This window comes from Ursus maritimus, unplaced genomic scaffold, assembly GCF_017311325.1.
Source record: "Ursus maritimus isolate PB19 unplaced genomic scaffold, ASM1731132v1 scaffold_13, whole genome shotgun sequence".
Classification (NCBI taxonomy): Eukaryota; Metazoa; Chordata; class Mammalia; order Carnivora; family Ursidae; genus Ursus; species Ursus maritimus.
The window spans coordinates 35,350,181-35,357,728 of NW_024423675.1; the positions used below are offsets into that span (position 1 = coordinate 35,350,181).

Consider the following 7,548-nt stretch of genomic DNA (forward strand, 5'->3'; position numbering starts at 1 on the left):
TTTTATTTTACTTTATTTTATTTTACTTTATTTTATTTTACTTTATTTTACTTTACTTTACTTTACTTTACTTTATTTTATTTTATTTTATTTTATTTTTTATTTTATTTTAATTTGACACAGAGAAACAGCCAGCCAGAGAGGGAACACAAGCAGGGGAAGTGGGAGAGGAAGAAGCAGGTTCCCAGAGGTGCAGGGAGCCTGATGCGGGGCTCAATCCCCGGACCCTGGGGTCATGCCCTGAGCTGAAGGCAGACGCTTAACAACTGAGCCACCCAGGCGCCCCTTGATAATAGTTTCTAATGATTGTTTCTACTTCCTTGGTGTTAGTCGTGATTTCTCCTCTTTCATTCATAATTTTATTAATTTGCGTCCTTTCTCTATTCTTTTGAGTAAGTCTGGCCAGTGGCTTATTGATCTTATTAATTCTTTCAAAGAACCAGCTTCTAGTTTTGTTGGTCTGCTCTACTGTATTTCTAGTTTCTAATTTATTGATCTCTGCTCTAATCTTAATCAGTTGTCCTTTCATGCGTGGCTTAGGCCTGTTCTTTTGTTCCATCTCCAGCTGTTTAAGGTGTGAGTATGAGGATGGCATTTTAGATTTTTCTATTCTTTTGAGTGAGGCTTGGATGGCTATGCAGTGTCCCATAGGTTTTGGACCGACGTGTTTTCGTTCTCATTGGTTTCCATAATTTGCTTCAGTTCTTCTTTAATTCCCTGGTTTACCCAATCATTCTTAAGCAGGATGGTCCTCAGTTTCCAAGTGTTTGAGTTTCTTCCAAATTTTTCCTTGTGATTGAGTTCCAGTTTCAAAGCATTGTGGTCTGAGAATATGCAGGGAATAATCTCAATCTTTTGGTATCAGTTGAGACCTGTTTTGTGACCCAGTATATGGTCTATTCTGGAGAAAGTTCCATGTGCATTCAAAAAGAATGAGTATTCAGTTCTGGAGTGTAGTGTTCTGTATATATCTATGAGGTCCATCTGGTCCAGTATGTCATTCAAAGCTCATGTTTCTTTGTTGATTTTCTGCTTAGATGATCTGTCTATTGCTGAGAGTGGAGTGTTGAGGTCCCCTACTATTAATGTATTATTATCTATATGTCTCTTTATTCTGGTTAATAGTTGGCTTATGTAGTTGGCTGCTCCCCTGTTTGGGGCATAGATATTTATAATTGATAGAGCCTCTTGTTGGATACACCCTTTAAGAATAATACAGTGTCCTTCTGTATCTCTAACTATAGTCTTTAGCTTAAAATCTAATTTGTCTGATACGAGAATTGCTACCCCAGCTTTCTTTTGAGGTCCATTGGCATGAAAAATGGTTCTCCATCCCTTCACTGATGGCTCAGGGCGTGATCCCAGAGTCCTGGGATTGAGCCCCACATCAGGCTCCTCTGCTGGGAGCCTGCTTCTTCCTCTCCCACTCTCCCTGCTTGTGTTCCCCCTCTCACTGGCTGTCTCTCTCTGTCAAATAGATAAATAAAATCTTTAAAAAAAATGAGTCTCTTGTAGACAGCATTTGGATGGGTCATATCTTTTTATCCAATCTGCAACCCTGTGGCATTTTATGGGAGCATTTAGGCCATTTACATGGAGAGCGATTATTGAAAGATATGATTTTAATGTTGTCATGTTGCCTGTGAAGTCCTTGTTTCTATAGATTGTACATTTCTGTTCTGTATCACTCTTGGGGTCTTTCTACTTTTATACACCCCCCCCCCTTCATATTTCCTGTAGGGCTGGCTTGGTGTTCACATATTCTTTGTTTCTCCCGGTCTTGGAAGCTCGTCTCTCCATCCATTCTGAATGACAGCCTTGCTGGATATAGTATCCTTGGCTGCATGTTCTTCTCACTCAGTGCTCTGAATATCTCTTGCCAGCCCTTTCTGGCTTGTCAGGTCTCTGTAAACAGGTCTGACATTATTCTGATGTTCCTCCCTCTGTACATAAGGAATCTCTTCCCCCTCGCCGCTTTCAAGATTGTTTCCTTGGATCTAAGATTTGTGAATTGCACTATTTTATGTCGTGCTGTTGGTCTGTTCTCATTGATCTTGGGAGGGATCCTCTCTGCCTCTTGGACACAAATTATTGTTTCCTTCACCAGATTGGGGAAGTTCTCAGCTACAATTTGTTCAAGTATCTCTTCTAGACCTCTCTCTTTCACCACCCCCTTGGGGATGCCGATAATTCTGACATTGGGACGTTTCATTGAGTCAGTAATCTCCTGTTGCTTTTTTTCATGAAAAAGGAGTTTTTTTTCCCATGTTATTTCTCTTTCCTTCTTTTCTATCATCTCATCCTCTAACTCACTAATTTATTCTTCTGCCTCGTTTACCCTGGCAGTCAGAGCATCCAGTTTAGACTGCATTTCACTCATAGAATTTTTAATTTCCACCAGATTCGTTCTCATTTCAGCCCTTAGAGATTCTATATTTTTGTTAATATTTTTCTCAAGCCTATACATCATCTTGATAATTGTTACTCTGAAATTCATTTCTGACAACTTGGTTATATTCATATCCATTAGTTCTGTGGCAGAGGCCATAGTCTCTGTTTCTTTCTTTTGTTGGGGCTTCCTCCTCCTTGTCATTCTGATGTGGTGTGGTCGTGGGGATGTACAGAGTCCAAATTATTCACCAGGACCCAAGCAAGATGGACCTGTTTTATAGGGACCTTAGGGATGTGGGCTTCTTGTTCTTTTAGCCTACCTTCTGGGGGAGGGGCCTGCTGCATTGATACTCCGGCAACCCTGTTTGGGTAGGGTTGCCCTGCCCCCTGTGGTGGGGGGGGGGTGGCCACAGTGAGAACGGTTTTTCTGGGCTTTTGTTCTCTGGTGGCTTTCCCCAGCGGCTTTCTGCATCTCTTCTGAGAGTCAGAGCAGCAATGACCTTATCCAAACCTCTGTCTCAGAGCAGAGTGATCGCAGTCTGTTCTCCACTGAGCTCTCCAGGCCACTCTAACTCCGTTTCTGTTGGTGCTGCTAAAAACCCTCAGTGTCCCGGGTTGTGTGCCCCACAGCCACTCTCCCAGTCCTTGCTCCCAGGGCCGGCAGGTCTCTGCCCTTTGTGCTTCTAAAACCTCAAGCCACTCCCGGTTTGCGTGCAGACTCCCAAGCTCCCAGTTTAAGTCTGGTTTCCCCATGGCTACCAGTCTGCTAATGCAGCCGCTCCCCAGCTTGGGAGGCTTCTACTTCCTAGCGCCCGAGTGCAGTGGCTCCCCCGCCTTCTGTTTTTCTTCCAAAATCTGCCTGCAGACTCTCAGCTCCCCGCTTCATACCTTGAGACCAAGACCAAGTGCCAGAGATGTTCTGTTTGTAGAGATCCACATGTATATTCTTATGTTTCAGGCTGCTTTCATGGGTGTCCAGGATGGTCAGATACCCAGCTAGATTCAGGGGACCAGCTGAAACAGGGTCCCCTACTCCTCTGCCATCTTTCCCCTCCTCCTGATTGCTACATTTTTACAGGGTCTCAGGACTGCCTGTATCTCTTGCTGATAGTTAATACTGAATTGAATGATAAGCACCACAGAAGTCTTGCAATAGTAGTTTTACCACTACAAGTAGAAACTCGAAGAAGACATTTATGATCTAATACACCCACCCCGCATGTCTCCTCCCTCTTGAGCACCAAGCATACAACCACCAACTTCATACAGCAAAAGTGTAGCTCTTTCTGCCCAAGGGTCCTGAGCCTGTACTAAAATAAACTGTTGTACCATACAAGGCTCAAGAATTCTTTCCTGACCATTATGTTCCACCACCATGCAATCTAACCACTGTTCTTTTTCACTCCTCTTTCACAACCCCTAGACCCAAGTTCAGGAGTCAACCTCCATGGGAAAAATAGTGAAATATACCAAAATGTAAAATTCAAAATGAGTTGTGATGGGAACAGCCATCTTCCAGTAATTTGCCAAACTGATCAACACAAAGGGAAAGAGAAAAAAAGACACCCGCTGTATGTTCTCTAGCCTTTTAGGAAACATGGATCTGTTCTTTTGGCCACATACGTGCAAATCTCCAAGAAAGGTGATATTGTAGGTATCAAGGGGATGGGCACTGTTCAAAAATGAAAGCTCCCCACGGTACCATGGCAAAACTGGAAGAGTCTACAATGTTACCCAGCATGCTATCGGCACTGCTGTAAACAAACCAGTTAAGGGCAAGATTGATTCCTGCCAAGAGAATTCATATATTGAGCATATTAGGCATTCAAAGAACCAAAACAGCTTCCTGAAGCATGTGAAGGAAAATGATCAGAAAAACAAGGAAGCCAAAGAGAAAGGTTATTTGGGTTCAATTGGAGCATCAGCCTGCTTCACCCAGTAAAGCACATTTTGTAAGAACCAATGGATAGGAGCCTGTGCTGCTGGAACCTATTTCCTATGAACTCATGGCATGATAAGTTTAAAAAAAATAAAAACCTCAAGACTGTTAAAAAAAAAAAAAAAGACTTCTTTGCTTCTCTAAAGAAAAATTTTGACAATATTAGCAATTAAGATATTTTAAAACAGGACAGTATTCATTGTCAGATTAAAGTAAGCAATAATTGCATTCTAAGAAATAAAAAAAGGACTGAAGGGTGCCCGACTGGCTCAGTTGGTAGAGCAAATGACTCTCAATCTCAGGGTCATGAGTTCAAGCCCCACAATGTGCATGGAGCCTACGTAAAAAAAAAAAAAAAAAAGGTTGAATAGTTTCTTTGCATGGATACCACACTTATTTGTAGGTTTTGATGGCCAAGAAATTCATAGACTGGGATCCTAGTGTATAAACACACACACATATCATAAAAGCATTTGGCAAGCTATAATTGGTAACAATTAAATGGGTATTTATTGAGTTCCTACTAGTGATCTCCCCTTTGCTGTTTCAAAGAGAAAAAAAAGTAGCTTTACCCTCAAAAATGTTTTAGTTTTATCAAGGAAACAAAATATGCACACCAAAAGCAAAAATAATTCAACTATCTAATAGAAACCAGAATAAAGTCCCTTCTTTTATTAAGCTCTATTAGAGATTTACATTATATTTAAAATACAGTCTTAACTTCATAAAGGGATTTTATTTTCTTAACCAGTGAACTTTTATCATGAAATCTAAGCATTTTTGGGGTGCCTGGGGGGCTCAGCTGGTTAAGCATCTACCTTCAGCTCAGGTCACGATCCCAGAGTCGTGGGATGGAGCCCTGCATTGGGCTCCCTGCTCAGCAGGGAGTCTGCTTCTAGCTCTCCCTCTGCCTCTCCTGGCTCATGTGCTTGCACACTCTCTCTCGCTCTCTCTTTCTCTCTCTCAAAATCTTAAAAAAAGAAATCTAAGGATTTTCTATAGGCAAAAATGGATCCAAAGCATTAAATCACCTGCACAAAATTATCATATTTTATTTGCCTTCATTCTTTCCAAGTTTCAAAATTCTAAGCAGAAGCACAACAAAAATCAGGCAATATTCCAGGTCTCCTGAGTAACCAAAAGAAAATGTAAACTCAGGTTTGCTTTTCTTTGTAGTGCCTTATGGCCAAAGTATTGGCAGAGGGAGTATTTAAAATACTCTCATTTATATATTTTCAGAGTATCATTTCTTTAAAAGATTATGCTCCTGCTCATCTATTAGCATGAAAATTATATAGTTCCATTACCCTTTGTGAAACAAATCTAAAAAAAAAAAAAAGCAAGGCCCACGTTTCCTTTTTACAATTAAAGATTACCTTTTGTCAAATTTTAAAACAACAAAAATGCTCTCAACCAGTTTTTACTCTTTTCCTCCAAATAAATACATATTTATTTTTAAATAAATTATCAATTTATAAAAACCTTTAAACTTTAGACATTATTTTATGTAACTCCACAGCTAGAACCACAAGCCTTTTGAAGGGACAAGAACATATTTTGTACATAGGCATCTGATTTAATAAAAATATTTATGAGATGGTTATAAAATTGTACAACACTATTGTTCATATACTACTTCCATAAAGTATTATTATTTTTATTTCCTGATTTGAAATTCAGGTTGAATTACAGTTGGCCAGAATGAAAATAAATGAAGGAAAAATGAAGAAAACTATTGCCTGAGTCACCTAACACATACTAAAAAAGTCAGGTTTCAGAACATGGGTGTATTTTTTCTTAACCTAGGTAAGTGATACAGTGGTATTTTCTGTTGTTCTTTAAATTCTTCTTATGCACTTTTCACTATATGTATGTATGCTACATTTCTCAATAACCTTTCTTTTTAACTGAAGAATATCATTCCAAACTTTGGGGGCTGTCTCTGCCTTTACCAGTAATCTCTTCCAATCTTCTAAACGGCCAATTTCTTTTTTTTTTTTTTTTTTTTTAAGATTTTATTTATTTATTCGACAGAGATAGAGACAGCCAGCGAGAGAGGGAACACAAGCAGGGGGAGTGGGAGAGGAAGAAGCAGGCTCATAGCGGAGGAGCCTGATGTGGGGCTCGATCCCATAATGCCAGGATCACGCCCTGAGCCGAAGGCAGACGCTTAACCATTGCGCCACCCAGGCGCCCCTAAACGGCCAATTTCAAAACTACTTTCTTAAATACTCTATTTCATTACATAGAAGATATTAAACAAAAAACATGTAGCCATAAAGATACTAAACAAAGGACACAGTGGCCACATAGTCTGGCAGGTCTGACAACTACTAAAGAGTTCTTATTAAAGGTAGTGATATTTCTTAAAACTCAATGTACAACCAGAAACTAGATAATAGAGAATTAGAAATAAAGTGCCTGCCTTCACTATATTAAAAAATTCTTAAGGGCAGGACTGCATCTTATTCACAGCCTTTAGCACACAGTTTCACATTTAATATTTATGGAATTAAATGACCCCTAACATGGTTATTACTGTGTAGGAACTACAGTACCTACCCATCAATTCCTAAACTAAATGTAAGATCTCTATTTGCAAAATAGAAAAAATTTATTTCACTGTTGGGTTTCTATGAAATGCAAGTCCAGGATATGTAGCTACAAATGTGCAAGGTATGATTTTCTTTCCATATTTACAAAATGGGTTTGCATACAACACAATCTGTATTGTTTCATTAATAAAAATATTAATACTTTTTAAGAAATGAAGTAATAAATAAGACATCACTCTATTATCTATAATATGTGTAGTTGGCAATACATATTTTACAAGGATCTGATTAGTAATATTCTTTGTTAACTATATAACATTTCTCTTACAAGAGGAATCCTAGGTCAGGTCCAGCCTGTTACATTCTCTAACTTTCTCCGGATGAGAGGCAATTCACCCAGTGATACTGAGGTTAGTACCTCATAACTGTTAGTGGCAAACTTAAAGAGGGAACCTGAGATTTGACTTACTTTGTCTCACCTTCTCTTCTTCAGCTTCCAAAGGAAGATACTGGTTTTGAGCCAAAAACAAGTAATTCAGTGTATAGCTTTGTGTACTAGGAAACAAAGTGAAACTATCTGTCCTGGAACTGCTGCTATATGGGATTTTCTCAGTTCTGTTCTCCCTTCTTTATGTCCATCTGTCTGTCTGTCTAAGAGGCTTA

The 7,548-nt window shown here is 39.3% G+C and overlaps 1 protein-coding gene across 3 annotated transcripts in view; it reads right to left on the minus strand.

Moving 5' to 3' along the window:
* The window catches only part of ECHDC1 (ethylmalonyl-CoA decarboxylase 1), a 64,623-nt gene that overhangs the window by 53,963 nt on the left and 3,112 nt on the right, over positions 1 to 7,548 (minus strand). The window lies entirely within an intron of this gene.